The 17577-nt window shown below is 38.7% G+C and overlaps 1 pseudogene; it reads left to right on the plus strand.

The window, feature by feature from the left end:
• The first annotated feature begins 992 nt into the window (after positions 1 to 992).
• LOC103283976 (ATP-dependent RNA helicase DDX54-like) overlaps positions 993 to 17577 on the plus strand; it is a 28095-nt pseudogene continuing 11510 nt past the window's right edge.

The following is a 17577-nucleotide window of genomic DNA, read 5'->3' on the forward strand; positions in this document are numbered from 1 at the left end:
CTTGATTCATCAAAATAAATATCAGGTATTTCAATTATTTTCATGAACAGGACACCCAATGAAATTATACAAGTATCAGATACCTCTCATTCCCAAATATTTCTTTAGATCTTGGGTAATAAGATACTTCTGCTATATCACATATACATAATCACTCAGTATGGACAACTGCTCAAATACATGGACTGAACCCATCACTTCCAAAGAATGGAGCATTCACTTTAAGAAAATTAAGGCAGCCTTGTTTTTCTGTAAGAGATTTAACTTCTTTCGGAGCAAGCGATTATTAAATGACAGAGGCCAATGACAGCACATCTGCTCAACAGCAGATATTTTCTGCAAAAGGAAATCATTGGAAATAATATTAGGTATAAACAGATTAAATTGATCCCTAACACAGTTTCATAAGTTTTATTATATCTTTTATGACTTTCTCAAAGATTTGAAACTTTTAATAAACTCTAATTTCAAATAAGATTTGGAGAATAAACGTAAGTGTTGTTATTTTTAAAAGACAAACATGTTTCAAAATCAAGGTCCATAACACAATAGCAGTAAAAGTAAAGTCTTAAATGTTGTTTTTAAATTCTTTGTAAAATATCTTAACAATAGTGCTCAACCAACAGTTAAACACAGCAATACTGCTCAATCGACAGTTAAACACAGAAATACACGCTGATATTCATGGCTCAGTATTAAGAAACTGATTGTGCAGAAAATCACGAAGAACTTCTAATGCTTAATACAAATTTCAGTGTACAAATGGGAATTAAAACTCTAAAATAAATGTCTACTCTGGCAGTCCAAAGTCACAAATTCTCCTTTTACTGCTGTAACAGAATATGCTAATCCTATATAATAAAAGACTAATATGCAAACCAACCCAACAGCAGAACTACCGGTGGCTATGACACACTGTGGCAGCCAACAGGCCGGATCCGCTGATCAGTCCCTCCCCGCGGCCACCCCTCCCCCAATGCCTCCCCCAGGCGATGAGCATCTGCTTTCCACCCCCCACCCCCAACCTTGGTCTCTGCGGGCCCTCGAAGCCACTCCAGCGGGTGAGCTGCACCCACATCTACAGCGCCCTGGACCAGACAGCCCGCAAGATCAACCTGGCCAAGTTCACCCATGGCCAGTGCTCCACCTCATTGAGACTGACCTGGCGGCCCAGGGCCTGGACATCCGCTGCTGGACAACGTCATCAGGTTCAGCTTCCCGGCTGAGGGCAAGCTCCCCCTGCACCGCGTGGGTGTGGCCGGGCTGGCTGAAGTGGCACAGCCTGCTCTTTGGTGGCCCCAGATGAGGTCCCCAACCTGCTGGACCTGCACCTGTTCCTGGGCCCTGCCCTCACCCTCACCGGCCCCCGCGAGGGGCCCTCGGGCGCCGTGGGTGTGGACAGCGTGCTGGGCCGGGTGCCACAGAGCGTGGTGGACAGCGTGCTGGGCCGGTGCCACAGAGCGTGGTGGACAGCGTGCTGGGCCGGTGCCACAGAGCGTGGTGGACAGCGTGGTGGGCCGGTGCCACAGAGCGTGGTGGACAGCGTGCTGGTCCGGGTGCCACAGAGCGTGGTGGACAGCGTGCTGGGCCGGTGCCACAGAGCGTGGTGGACAGCGTGCTGGGCCGGTGCCACAGAGCGTGGTGGACAGCGTGCTGGTCCGGGTGCCACAGAGCGTGGTGGACGGACGACGAGGACTGCAGCCTGCGGACCACCCTGGAGGCGTTGCTGCAGCTGCGGGGCCTGGGCCGCGTGGCCCACAACGCCCAGCAGCAGTATGTGCTGCCCTCGCCAGAGTCCATCAAGCGGGCCAAGGAGCTGGACCTCGCGGGGCTGGGCCTGCACCCCCTCTTCAGCTCGAGCTTCGAGGAGCAGGAGCTGCGGTGGCTGAGGCTGGTGGACAGCATCAAGCAGTACCGCTCGCGGGCGACCATCTTTGAAATAAACGCCTCTGGCCGGGACCTGAGCAGCCAGGTGATGCGGGCCAAGCGGCAGAAGGACTGGAAGGCTATCGCCAGCTTCCAGCAGGGCGGCAGGAGCGGCAGGAGGGCCTGGGGGCGGGGGAGGGGGGGTGTCTTCACAGGGGCCATGGGCCTGAAATGGCAGCAGCCAGGACCTGAGCGGGGAGCCAAGAGGTGGAAGGAGGAGGCCTGGCTGGCCCAGCCCCGAGCTGCCCCGGAGCAGCAGGCGGAGCAGTCTGGGAAGGAGGGGGAGGGGGAGGGGGAGGGGGGGGGAGGGGGAGGGGGGAGGAGGAGAAGGAGGAGAGGAGAGGGGGAGGGGGAGGGGGTGGGGGGAGGGGGACGTTTTCACAGAGGCCTTGGGCTTGAAATGGCAGCAGCCAGGACCTGAGCGGGGAGCTAAGAGGCAGAAGGAGGAGGCCCGGCCGCTGGACCAGGATTTCTATGTCCCCTGTGGGCCCAAGGACTTGGACAGTGAACGGGCCTGAGCGTTGATGGGGATGGGGTGCCTTTGAGCAGCAGGTGGCTGGCGCTGTCCTGGACCTGATGGGGGACGAGGCCCAGAACCTGACCAGAGGTGGGCAGCAGCTCAAGTGGGACCATAAGAAGAAGCGGTTTGTGGGACAGTCGGGACAGGAGGACAAGAAGAAGATCCAGACAGAGAGTGGTCGCTATAACAGCAGCTCCTACAAGTGGGACCTCTACCAGAAGTGGAAGCAGAAACAGAAAATCGCCATAGCTCAACGCCTGAGCCCCAGCGGGCCACCAGCAGTTGGCCCTGTCAGCGGAGCTGTCTCCGCCCGATCCGGTCAGGGCATGTGCAGGAGGCAACCAACTGATGTGTATTTCTCACATCCATGTCTGTCTCTCGCCTTCCCTTCTGCTCTAAAAATCAATGAAAAATGTCCTCAGGTGAGGATTAACAAAAATACAAAAACAAACAAACAAAAAAATATATATATATGCATACATATACACATATACATAAATACATGAATATTGGGGGGCTAGGGGGTGGGGCCCTACAGGTGCACAAATTTCATGCACTGGACCTCTAGTTAATAATAAAATGTACAATTGTTTGGCTTTATTATAATAAACCTTTTAAGATCAAGAATAGGGTGAACTAAACTAATAAACAAGTAACTAACTGTTAAGGATCTGCTAGGATTGGTATCATTCCTGAAAAGTAAACTAAACTGCCTGGGCCTTGATATTCAGGAAATGCACTCAGGAGCAATTCAAGTTAATCTGGATTTTGCACCTGGACTTATCAAATTCTGTTATTTATAGTCTTCTACCCAGAAATATATTTACTGTAACTCTAGAAAAGCTTTAACTTCAGGTTCTTCTATGTGCCAGGGCCTCTTTCAAGGCCCTTGAACAAACTCTAGCAATGTTTGACATGGTGATATGTTTTCAATAATTTAGCTGTGACCTGTTAAGACCCCTATTCCTCTCCCATCATATTTCTCCTTACACGAGGTCATGTGGAAGGGACCATGTACATTTTGGTGATCTGGCTAAGAAATTTGCAGTTGGGGGTTCCTTTAGTTTGGTTTGGTGAGATATATCCATGAAGCTTGCAGTCACTCTCACGTATAGTTAAATATTTGTTAACTATCTCAGTGTACAAAAGGTGTCCAGGAACTATCCAACTGCTACAGCTCAGCCAGCATAGAGGCACAAAGATTCAAAATACAAGGAAATGATATAAAATGTTCTCGGGCAGGTGGCACTGGAAATATGTGGGCAATAAAGAAGGAACAAGCCTTAATGTGGGATAGAGTATCGGCCAGAGGACAGAAGGGTCATGGATTTGATTCGCGTCAAGGGCACGTACTCCGGTTGGAGGCTGATCCCTGGCCCAGTTGGGGTACATGCGGGAGGCAACCAATCTATGTGTCTCTCTCACATTAATGTTTCTTTCTCTCTGTCTCTCCCTCTCCCTTCTACTCTCTCTGAAATTCAATGGAAAAAATATCCTCAGGTGAGGATTAACAACAACAACAAAATGGAACAAAACTATTCAGTTTATCTATGATCTCACGAGTGGATTTCAGACAAATTCATGATAATAAATCTAATAAAATGAACATGTGATATTAAATTATTCCTGAAAAAAATCTTCAAAATATATAATCTTCATGCAAACCCAAGAGATAAGAAATAGAGAAGCTTACAGTTCTATTCTTAGCCACATTAAAAGACAAAATAATAATGATCTAATGGTATGTGCTAAGAAGCTGTTACTAATTATTTTTACCACACAAGAGGAATAATGCAATATGACTTTAGATCCTTGTCCTAAGGGTACTTTGTGCCAGATATTTACTAATGCCAGAAAGAAGACATTCTTCACCACAAGCAAAACAATGAAAAGCAAAGGCAACGTTCTATTTCTAAGAGCGAAAAATGCTTTGTAATATTAGTACATTTTAAAATATTTTCAATATATTATCTTCTCTGATGAACATAGATGCAAAAGGCTTAAAAAAATATTAGCAAACCGAATCCAGCAATACATTAAAATGATCATACACTGTGATCAAGTAGGGCTTATTTATAAATGTTTAAAAAGCACATAGTGTGTTAATATTTGTAGCTAACATTTACATTATACCAGGCACGTTCTAAGTACTTTACATATGTTAATTAATCCCCAAAGCAAATCTATGAGGTAGTATTATTATCCTATTTACAGAAGAGGAAATTGAGTAACTTGCCTTGGCTAAAATCATACAGACAGTATAAGATGAAATGGAATCTGAACACAGTTCCTTACCTTACTAGTATTCACCTTACCCCTTCCTGTCCACTCTCCTTCCATAGCACTTCTCACCTTTTGGAATAAGAAACTAATAAAAATAAGTGATAAAATCAGGAGAAAGTATTCTGACACTCAAAAGGAAATATTAAAGAAAAAAAAAAGTAGATCCCTTGGAGTCCAGGCTAATACAGAGGGACTTCTTTCTCACCTTCCTTGACCAGTGGGTAAATTTCTTCTAATCTTCCAAGAGAATTGGCTTTATATTGAGATTTTAGTTGCAACTCCATAACTTACATGGCTTCTTGGAATCTGAATGAGATGCTAAAAATATTGAATCAAGACCAGAGAAAGCAGAGAAGTGAATCCTGACTCATTTCCAGCACCCAGCTGAATTTGAGGTCGGCTAATACAGGTGGACATGTGGATACCTCTCTTTGTTATCTTTTAGATAAAAATGAATATGAATGCATACAGAAAACTTCTGTGTCTGACTAATATTTCTAACTAACATTTATTGTCTGTGAATGTACATATAAGTATCTGTTCTTAACAAAAAGCAAAATGTTTAAAATTGAATTTATCTATCATAGCATTTTCATATATTACAATATATAGAATTTATTAGCTCTGAAAAATTATATTTAGGGGTAGGGAAGAGTTTTAAAGTGAAAACTGTAAATTTCTCATTTTGTTTTTCTCACATATCACTATGACATGATAATTGTTCGAAAGGTGTGTAACAGTTATATTTTACTAGTAGCCCATTTGCAGGAAGAATCCTGCAAGCGGCCGTTTCGGCCGCCTTTGCGGCCACCCGCCCCACTCCACCCCGTTCCGCCCCCCGCTCCGCCCCACCCAGGCTTTCCCTCTGGCAGCCACCTTGCTTTCGGCTTTTCCTCCCTCTTCCTTCTAAGTTGTCTTCAGTCTTCACTCCTCCCTCCCTCAGCGTATGCAAATTAACTGCCATCTTTGTTGGGTAATTTGCATACTCACCCTGATTGGCTGGTGGGCGTGGTGAAGGTGCGGTCAATTTGCATATTACTATTTTATTAGGTAGGATTCCTTTGCAAAGCTACCTTAGGTTATTTCATAACATTAGAAAATTTTCTGATTGGGAGGAATTTCCAAAATCAACATTTTTAAGATGCAGAAACAAAGGCATAGCTAAATTAAGCACCTTGCTCCAAGCCTTAGAGAGATGAAGGCAACTCTGGAAATAGAACGTAGTGTCTTGTTCCCTATTTCTCTCTTGCTCTGTACATATTTCTCTCTTGCATTATATAGATCTTCCTATCCCAAAATAAAGCTCAACATTTTAAAATAAATAATTTTGCAACCTACATTTTGAAACTTATATATACACATAATTTTCATTTTTGAGAGCAGCTTCGCATATTCAAAACATATATTTTCTACTTCTGTGATTTTCTAATTAAAAATACCAACTAATAATTCCCCTAAACAATAAAGAAAGGAAGATGCTACAGAACAAGGAAACTTTTTGTTTATAATTGTCTCTTTTGGCCACAAAGAAGGGCAGCCTTGGGTTTAACCTAGATGCAAAACGATAACCCTGAGTCAGGACCTTCCTCACAGCTTCAAAACCCCATTGCTGCTTCACAGCTGTGAGATCCTGGACAAATGCCTTAACTCCTCTGAGACTCAATTTCCGCAACTCAAAGTGCGGGGGGAGTCTGAGGGGTGAGGGTTTGGGGAATAGCATCAGTTCATGGGGTTTTGAAAATTCATAAGGCTCAATGTTATGAGTATCATAGAGGCTCTAAAAAATACTCTTAGATATATCCTTGTAGAAAACTATGAGTATCATTTCCTAATACTAGTATAATCCAAGAATTATAAAACCTTTCATTTCAATGAAGGAGTTTCCACTATCCTTATACTTATAATAGCAAGATTTTTATTTAACATTAGGAGAAAATGTGAGTTTCCAAATGCAATGCTCATAGCAACAAGAAACTAGCTGGATTTTGCAAGCCAGCTCATGTGGAACCTATTTCAGATGAGGGGGTTTCGAGTTAGAATCCTTTAAGATCACACACTCAGAAGCTGTTTAATTGTCATTGAATGTAATTTTTCTATAGTTCAACTAACTGCAAATTGTTTGGCTGCATAAAGACTTCGGTTACTTTAGTATTAAACCAACATATATTTAAATTACTTCCTAGTTTCTGTTGATGAGGCTAGCCAAACAATGAGAATACATTCAATATTAAAGGAAAAATTGTTTGGGGGTTTAAACTTACTATTTTGTCATTTAAACTAATTTACAACTTCAAATAATAGTTTAATAAATCAATTGAAATATTTTTATCAAATTGGACTCACCTCATCTGTTGTCTCTCAGAGACCACTGTTTTTGTTGCCTAATATCCAGGATCTTGAAAACCCTTTCCTTTATTTTGCCAGTATTTTTCTTGCTATTGCTTCAGCAGGGAAAACAAATATGCTTCCTGTTACTCCTAAGCTGGAAGCAAAGTTCATGAACTGATTTTAACAAGAAAGTGTTCATGAAAAATTCTTGAAAGTGGGAAATCCTCATGCTGAGGTAATTGTAGATGATGATATGCTAGGCCTTGTGGAACAGAATGGGAAGTAGCAAATGCAAATTGAACTGATTTATTATTTAACCAGACACAGACATTTTGATTTAGTCCACTCTAGAAAGAATGTGAACATTGACCATTGATCATCCTATTTATCAGTCAGCTTAGGGTAATTTTCACTGCAGAAACAAAAAATCTCAAAAGTCCACACATTGCTCTATCAAAGGACTCAGGCTGATAGAGGCCCCTCCATCCAAAATGTATCTAGTTTGATGGCAGAAGTAAATGAGAAAGTGCTGAAACTGGAAATGTTTTCTAGCTTCTGCTCAGATATGGCACACATGATGCTCCCCACATTTTATTGATCAAAATTACTCACATGCCTATCCCCTGTAAAAAGTGGCCCTATACGTAAAGTTCCTTAATATTTTTGAAATTAGCAAAATCTACCATGTCAATAAAATTTAAATGAGTGGCTCTAAAACTCCTTTGAATTCTTCTGACGTATTCCCAGGAAAATACAAATATGTAACAAAAATGAATATTTTCCATATAATATCCTAAGCCTTGTGAATCCCTGTAGGCTACCCAAGAATTGGAGACCATATATTCTATAGTTTAAGAACCTTTGATTCTATAACTTTGTTGTTCTATAACTTTGGGGCCAGGAGAAATCTTAGTCACATTATTTTAAATTTTATAAAATTGAAATCTCATACCAGTATTTTGAGAAAACCAGAATATATTCTAATTCTGTTGACTATAAACTCTAATCAGATTGTAAAAAAAATTCCATCTAGTAAATATAAATTTATTAAACATTTGTAATACATGAGAATTAAAAATTCATTTAATCTACTATGACTTATACTTCATTTTCAGAAATATTAGTTGAGCCATCTTAACAAAAATGTTCCTTTGACTGAAGTTTGCTAAATTTTATTTGAACTTTTAACTCAGTCATTTCATAGGGCCTATGAGAATAGTAAAACACCTGTTGGTCAGTGTTACTTCTGTTTCTTTTAAGAAATCTTGCCAGATTTGTCAGACTGAAACTACACATGCTCCATTAAAAGTCAGAGAAGACCATAATAATATTGAAATAAGAAACAAAAGTACTATTGTTTCATTTCTGTTTTGAGGGATGGAAAAGCAAGTAAATCAAGAAAAAGAAATACCAAAGAAAGGCCAAAGAGTACATTATTTCTCTTTAGGGCATAATTTTATCCACCTCATTTTGTATGTGAGCTCTGTATTTTCTGTTGTTCATACCTATCATCATTATATTGCATATGAAAATAGGTGAGAGTAATTAATGGTTTAGAAAGGAATATTATTTTCATGCTTATAATATTTAGTTAGATTCAGATAGCTTAAAGGTTATAATATTGTATTTACAAACAATAAAAATATACACATAAATTTTCTTGTGGTATTTTTAGGACAAGACAGGACACAGATATAATTATGACACAATAAGATGACTCAATATACACTGTAGTAATCAGAGTCCCACATTCAAAATAGAAAAATCTAAGAGCACTTATTCACAAAGAAACTATTTTCAAAATCACAGGCAGAGAGTAGGGGAACCCCAAGAATACCACAGCCCTTAGAAACAGCAGAGCTTCACTATGCAGGAGCTGGAAAGAGAGCAGAGAATGGAGCCCAGAGACAGAGAGTCTTAGAGAGAAATCTTCCTGGGGAAGAGCAAGGACGTTTGCTAGAAGGACACCAACATCTTAAGATGATCACCAAGGGGGGAAAGATCAATGCACTGACCTTCTTCTCCCGCCTCCTCTGCTCTGCTGGGGCTTCCCATTGGTCAAGTTGAACTTGAAGAAGCTGGAAATCAAGAAACCATGTGTTGTTGGGAGTAGATCTCGAGGGGCAAATGGGAGGAACCTGGCTCCAACATATAAGTACAGAACTGCATGATTTTAAGAAAATTAAATATGCCTGGCCAGAGTAGCTCAGTGTTTGACATCAACCTATGAACCAGGAGGTCACAGTTCGATTCCTGGTCAGGGCACATGCCCAGGTTGCGGTCTCAATCCCCAGTGTGGGGCATGCAGGAGGCAGCTGATCAATGATTCTCTCTCATCATTGATGTTTTTATCTCTCTCTCCTTCTCCCTTCCTCACTAAAATCAATAAAAACATATTGAAAATTAAATATGATCAATAAGTGAATTATACTCCAGATATCTCTTTTACTTCCAAAATAGCATTAAGTATTCTTTCATCATTATTTTCCTCAATTTCTCCCATAGGAAGGGGGAGAATTTAAAATGGGGAGCAAGTTTTCTCAGAGACTTATAGTCTCAATGGTCTGTAAATTTCTTGCAACAGGATGCCATACTTACAAATTTTTCTATCCTAAGCACCTGGCATTTATTTAGCACACAATAAATATTTACTGAATTAATCAATAAAGGGAATGAATCATGTTAAAATGGGAAGAAACTGGTGTATATAAATCCCAACAGTAAAAATGGAAAGCTATACAAGAGAGATTGTTAATCCTAAACGTAACTTCTCTGGTGGTGTCTCATAAATCCATGTGACATGGAGATACTTTCATTCTGTAACACCCTGGCCTAGGTCTCAAAATTATTCCTTTAGGTATTCTCACACAATTCTATGCCTAGCTACACATATAATAGGCCCCATGTTTTCCATTTATTTTATGGTAAGATGGTTCTCGAAATCTATCATTACTAATTCCTCCAGTTTTCTTTGGGTGTTATACTGTAACATATTAATCTCTAAAGGAAAACAGGATGATTTGTTGGAATCAATCAGTACTCATTTAGGCCACTCCAGAGAAATAAATCTCAATCCTTTCAGGAGAGCCAGTGGAGCCTTGTTCTTTTGGCCTCAACTTGGCTCACCCAGAGAGTGATCATCTTTAAATAGTGTAAGTAAACAAATCAAAGTTCCTCAGAGACCTAAAATGTGTAGCTTACTCCACTTCCAAGTCAGTTTTCACTTGACTGAAAACACTGCTCCCTATGTAATTCACACTCAGAAAGCCTATAACCTCGGGCTAATTATGAAGTCATTCTTCTCTGTCCTTTCCTCTCCTTTCCCTCTTTTCTGCTTCTATACCATGCAGCAGCTATGAAACATTCCTAGGTGACCTAAACATTTATATAAAAAAGGAAGGAAGGCCACAAGTATTTGTATTTCTCTCAACTTCTTTATATATTTTTCTGATAGAAACTGAGGGTGGGTTTTTGTTTGTTTGTTTTGCTTTGTTTTTTTGTTTGTTTTTTTGTTCAAAATGTATGTATTCTACCTGGAACATAGTCATGACCAAAATATCACCATATATCATGGATGGTGGAGGAAGAAATTGAAGAAAAGCTGGGAGGGCAAAGGAAGAGAGAAAAGAATGGAGAAAGAGGGGGAGGAATGAGGGAGAGAAAAAAAGAGAGGGAGGAATTTTCTTCCACTTATCCATTCATAATTTCTAAATCAGACTCTTCACATCAAAGTAACAAAGAAAAAAAATGAAGAAAATGTATAAGAGAAATGATGTGTCGCACCAAATCTTCCCAAACCTTAAATAGATCACTATCATAGTTTGATGAACTCTAAACTTGAAATAGAAAAACATTATAATGTGGGAATAGTGTATGGCTTAGATGAACTGTAAGGTAAAGTTAGAAGGACTTAGGGGGATAAGATGTAAACTTTGTATGAAATGAAGACTCTGGGCTTTGGAGTGAGAATGTGCAGGTTTGAGTTGTGGCTATGACTCCCAATGTGTCTTTTTAATATATATATATGTATATATATTTATATATATATGACTTTTTTACAGAGAGGAAGGGAGAGGGATAGAGAGTTAGAAACATCGATGAGAGAGAAACATCAACCAGCTGCCTCCTGCACACCCCCTACTGGGGATGTGCCCGCAATCAAGGTACATGCCCTTGACTGGAATCAAATCCGGGACCCTTCAGTCCGCAGGCTGATGCTCTATCCACTGAGCCAAACCGGTCAGGGCCCATTGTATCTTTTGACAAAGGGGAAAAAAAAGGATTCTGATCAGTTACAAAATATGATGAAGAAAAAAATACTACAAAATGAATAAATGAGATTGGTATATATAATGTACAAGGACCCTTCTAACTCCTCCAGAGTGATCCAAGGACTCCAAGACCCAGTTCTGTTCCTCCTTTAAATCAAAACATTCATCTTTAGAAGGCTGTTTTCAGTAATCAACCAGCATACAGCTAACAGTCCTATAGTGCAATTCAGTGCAGTTCGCTATCAAAGGGTACGTTCTGACAACTAGTTCATCTTAGTGGTCACAATATGAAATTAAGTTGTTTAAGGCTAGACATTCTTTGGATGATTGAGGTTTTAATGGTGGGAATTTAATGACATCATTTTTTAAACTTTTTAAAAAATATTTCCAAACATACGCATGTCCTAGGATTTGTCAAACACTAAGATTGGTAGAGCACAGGGAAAAAGTGGGAGAAAAGATAAGAATTTCAAAGTTCAATAAATGGTGCTGGGAAAATTGAACAGGTACATGCAAAAAAAAAAAAAAATGAAACTAGACAACCAACTTACACCATACACAGGAGTAAACTCAAAATGGACAAATGACTTAAATATAAGTCACAAAACCATAAAAATCTTAGAAGAAATCATAGGCAGCAAAATCTCAGACATCTCTCATAGCAATATGTTTACCGATACATCTCCCAGGGCAAAGGAAACCAAGAAGAAAATAAACAAATGGGACTACGATAAAGCAAGATGCCATGTTGGATAGAGTCACGTGGCAACATGTAGCCAACAGCTGGATAGGAACTGAGACCTTCAATCCAACAGTCCTTAATTCTAGCAGTTTCTGCACTTGGGTTTAGGTTCTTTGTCAGTCAAGCCTTGGGAGACTCTGAAGCAGAGGACCCAGCAAAGCCTTGCTGAGACTCCTGACCCACTGAAACTGTACAGTATGAATGCATGTTGCTTTACACCACTATATTTGTAGCAATTTATTATATAATAATTGATAACTAGTATTATGAGGAGGGGGTGGTCTGAGAATGTGAGCTTTCGGGAGCTATATTTGGGCTAAGAGATCAGGTACTCTGGCCACACTATTAATTAATCCATAGGTAGTCTCTTCACCTAAACTGGGCCATTCAGAATGTCTCCCAAGAATTTAACAGTTAGAAAATAGAGAATGGGGTAAAGGTAAGTCACATTCTTACTGCCATTCTAGAAAAAAAAAAAAGGTTGAAAAACCATACTCCTATTGTTGAGGGTACAATTCAATAAACCGTATTTCTATCAATGGCAAAGTGAGTGGGTTTCAAACAATCTTCTAAAGAATCAGACCAAAAAAAAACTAGATCCAATTTATCTATACAATCTTTTAGATCATAACTCAGATGTGAGATAATTTCAGAAAATATTTTATATTAAGAGTTGAGTTCAATTTATGGACAATGATTTTTTTTAGTCAACAATTTTCATTGGTGACAATGGAATTTGAGGATACAGAATATACAGACCTAATCCTGGGACTGTGGTTGAAGAAAGTAATCAGTGATAGGAGTTTAAGCTCGAAGTATAGGATGATTGAAATAATTTATAATTTTGAGAGAATAATATGAAAAATGCAGAGGTACCTTCTTTTTTTCAGAAAATGAAAAATAAAGGAAGGATAAAATTTTATTTTTAAAAACCTGTTTATCTATATGTAAAATAATTAGATTAAACTGAATATATTCCTAACCTCCCTTAAAAAAAGAGAGAAAACCCATCTATTCGGCTGCCACTCCATTCTCCTCCAGAAGAGGGCAGCACTAGGAAACAAGATGGAAGACCCTTTCTACCTTTTAAGTTCTTGGAAACCCAGTTACATTGAACATTATAAATAACCAAATTAAAAGAAGAGATGCTTGGATCCAAGAAAAACTCAAAAAAAAAAAAAAATTAGAAACCTATGTTTTGGCATAACACAAAGGTATAAACTTGAATTATTAATTATGATTTATAATTAATTTTGGATCATCCATCAACACAATTACTAACACACACAAATCAGCAACACAATGGAGACTTCAATAAATATCAGTTTCCTTTCTAAAAGCAGCAGTATTTTTTGGTTCATAGTTAGGCATAAAATGATACACAAAATGTCAATGTTAACTCAAGGCACCAGGAGGCAGCAGTCACTCTGACTGGAGACTGGAATCTGATTAGCATGGCATTCCCTGCTGGGTGGTGAGAGCATGGAAATTTGAATAGCCACTTTCCTTGTCTTTAATATGTATGCATTATCACAAGAGATGGAGAAACTGACTTGTAAAGTTGAAATGAGATGCAGGCAGGATTGTTTTTCTGTGTGGTCTCATTTCTTGAAGTCTAATTCAATTTAAAAGTATCCTAAAAACATAGCAAAGAACAATAGTGGAACTCTGAATTGATTCAACCCATTCTTTTTTCAGCCCTCAGTCTGTACACAGACATAACCACCAAAATCTAAATTGTGCCTTTCATTGCTGAGAGGATGCCTTTCAGACAGTCTCATGTGTGAATTTATGGTAGAATTTAGCCCAATATTCTGTCGTAGGCAGGTCCGGTTTAGTTTGTCACATTTTTTTGTTGTTGTTCAATAACCATTACCTTAGCTGTCATTTGTTAATGTGTCTGTTAGTATATTCTGAAAAAGAATAAAATTATGCAATAATTTTGAAAATAGGAGATATTAAAGAATTATTAAGTTCAGGAACATTTTCCTATAGTGTATAGCTCTGTATGTATTTTAATCATCAATATCTAATGTTTGTGCAAATACATTTTACCTGTAGGTAAAGGTTTTAGGATGTCCACTTATTTGAGGAATCCATTGTTAAAATAATGCAAAAGCAAAATAATTCAAGTATAATATAATTCAAGTATAAAAATTCTGAGGCAGAATTGTGAAGCAGAAAAATGTAAATGGTTGGCTAACTCAATTTAGCCAACCATTCACAAAAGTACTTTAACTTATATAAAAATTCAGAGTCTACACTGAAATAAAATTTCTAAATCATTGTATAACAGTGAAAATTAGAGTGTAGAAAATATAAAGACACTGGACTAGACTTCAAGAGACAAAGAATTAGGCTAGAACTGGCAAATAGCTTCAATTCAAGTATCAATTCTAAATAATAGGACCTACCTTGCACACTTTGTTGAGGATGCGTTATGAACCATAGCTAGACTCAGCAGAAAAAAAAACAACTAAGTAACAATTTCTACCATAGATATGTATGAAAAGAAGTGTGTCTGGAGAACCAAGATGGCAGCATAGGTAAACAATGGTACACATCATAATTAAAATGCCAAAAGTTAAAGAAAGAGAAAAATCTTAAAAGAAGCAAGAGAAAAGCAGTTAGTTACCTACAAGTGGTGTCAATACTACTGTCAGCTGATTACTCAACAGAAATTTTGCAGGCCAAAAGGGAGTGGTAAGAAATATTCAAAGTGATGAATAGCAAGGACCTACAACCAAGATTACTCTACCCAACAAAGCTATCATTCAGAATTGAAAGTCAGATAAAGAGCTTCACAGACAAGAAAAATCTAAAGGAATTCACCACCGAACCAGTATTACATGAAATGTTGAAGGGTATTCTTTGAGAAGAGAAAGAAGGAGGAGGAGGAGGAGGAGGAGGAGAAATAATATGAACAATAAAATGGCAATAAATACATATCTATCAACAATTGCACCTAAACATCAAAATAAATAAGAAATCTAATGAACAAAATAAACTGATGAATAAAATAGAATCAGAGAGGCATGGAAACATGGAGTAGACTAATGAATCTCAGAGGGAAGGGGGGTAGGGGAGTGAGAAGAGATTAACCAAAGAATATATATGCATATATGAATTACCTATGGACACAGACAATAGGGTGGTGAAGGCCTGAGGTTGGGCAGGAACTGGGTGGAAAAGGGAAATGGGGGGGGGCAGGGGGGGAAGAGGGCATCTGTAATACTCTCAATAATAAAGATTATTTTACAAAGTGAGAGAAGTGTGTTTGGGGGTGGAGGGAGAGAGTGGTGACCGAGTGGCATTCCTGATCTAAGCAATATTGCCAACTGCCAATTAGCTAACTGATTTTCCCCCAAAGTCTTTTTTTTTTTTTAGCTTTATTATTTGTAAAACAACAGAGTTGGACTATATTATATCCAACTATATTAAATCTGTGCATATTATACTCATGCATTTTAGGAATAAACTCAAAATTATTGATAACATGAAAACATTGTAAATGCATAACTTGATGCTTTTTGTGGAACAATTGGGTGAAAAGACATAATTCTGGATTGTCATAAAATCTGATTCAAGAGCCTACCAGGAGTTGTACTTACTGATGGGGTAACATTACAATTATACTCCACAGATGGAGTTACTGAAACAAAATGTCACAGTGTTTGAAGAAGAAATCATTCATTGCTTTCACACCAGCATCTAGAATAATGCCACAAAGAAGTTTCATGACATCAACCACATGAAACACTGATTAGAGATCTGCTCAAGAGAAGTCTACCCCCTCCCTCAACTATTTTTTAAAAATATATTTATTGATTTTTAGAGAGAGAGGAAGGGAGAGGGAGAGAGAGAAACATTGATGTGAGAGAGAAACATCAATGGGCTGCCTTCTGCACACTCTCTGACCAGGGCTTGAATCTGCAACTCAGGCATGTGCCCTGACCAGGAATCGAGCTGGCAATCCTTTGGTGCATGGGACAATGCCCAACCAGCTGAGCCACACCAGCCAGGGCTCCCTCAACTATGAAGCATCACATGCCACATGTGGAAGGCACTATTAACAACAGATGATTTTTTTCCAGTGGTTATGATTTTACTTTTTTAATTTATCTTTATTGTTGAAAGTATTACAGATATGCCCTTTGTTTGTTTGTTGTTCCCATTGACGCCCTCCATCCCACACCCATCCCTCCTAAGCAACAACAGTTGATTTTTATAAAACAAATCCATCAATATTTTACATCCAACTATAAAAAAAAGAAAGAAGATGTCATCAAGATATGAAAGATTCTGTAGTGATTATGGCAAGACTTTTTTCATATAAAATGCTTTAAATCAAAACTAAGTCCTTGGTATCTATTGATCTGTCTTAACCCAAACCTGAAATTATAACTCCAACTTAAGTCTAACCTATTGAAGCCTTACTACCAGTAGAATGGGAAGGGGGGTAGATTATCTCTATTACTTTGATCTCTTTTTTTTTCTGGTTCTTTTATAGCTAAAAAGAATATGCAGAAATAACCACATTCCTACCTGAAAACTGTTTTATTCAAAACTTGTTTTAATATTCACAGAGAAAAGCCAAAATATTGAAAGTAAAACATCTGTATTGAATGCATAAACTAATTTCTAAAATGGCTAAAACTCTGCATCACCAAACCATTGCTTTTATTGAAGCATGGGCAGGAATCAGGATTAATTAGTTCGAGAAAATAACAAACCCACTCTTGCCAAGGTAACCTCTTCCTAATTTGGGGAAGAACTTCACAAGTTCTAACACAAACGAAGGAAATAGTTTCCCTTCTCTTAATTCTTTACCATGAGAAGGCAATTTGAAGGTGCATTTTAAAATCAAGCCAAATAGAGAGGAGAGAGACTGGTACAGCAAACTAAGTTTCCTCAGATGAAGCATTGGTAAATAATGGCAAGAGTTATAAAAGCTCTTAATGACTTCCCTCTTTAGTCTTAAATAGGTTGTTTCTCATGTAAAATCCTTGAAGCCATTAAAAGCCAAACAAGGAATATTCTCTGGAGTTATTCTGACCTGAAGATGCAGAATTTTAACCGATAATATTTGTAGCTTTGTGAGCAGTGAAGAAAATTGTGCATAGGTATTTATGTCTTATGAAATCATTCTTTGTGCCAGTTTTCATAAAGTCCCTTTGGAAGAGACTGACAGTTTTTATCAAAATCACAGCAAGCAAGTTGTAGCTGGAAGATACTTCCCAGCCACTCCTGCAGCCTCGTCTGGCCCTCAGCATCCATTCTCTCTACTGCAGAGTGAGCAGGGATGACGTGAGCCACCTGGTCTCGGTCTTGTCTTTTTTTTTTTTTTAAATCATTTTTATTTTCAATTACAGTTTACATATACCCCAGTGACCAGATATTACATAACTTAATAACTGAGCACCCCAATAAGTCCCACACCCATCCAGCACCATGCCTAGTTATTAGAATATTACTGACTATATTTCCTATGCTGTACTTTACATCCC

This window comes from Eptesicus fuscus, chromosome 10, assembly GCF_027574615.1.
Source record: "Eptesicus fuscus isolate TK198812 chromosome 10, DD_ASM_mEF_20220401, whole genome shotgun sequence".
NCBI classification, from domain to species: Eukaryota; Metazoa; Chordata; class Mammalia; order Chiroptera; family Vespertilionidae; genus Eptesicus; species Eptesicus fuscus.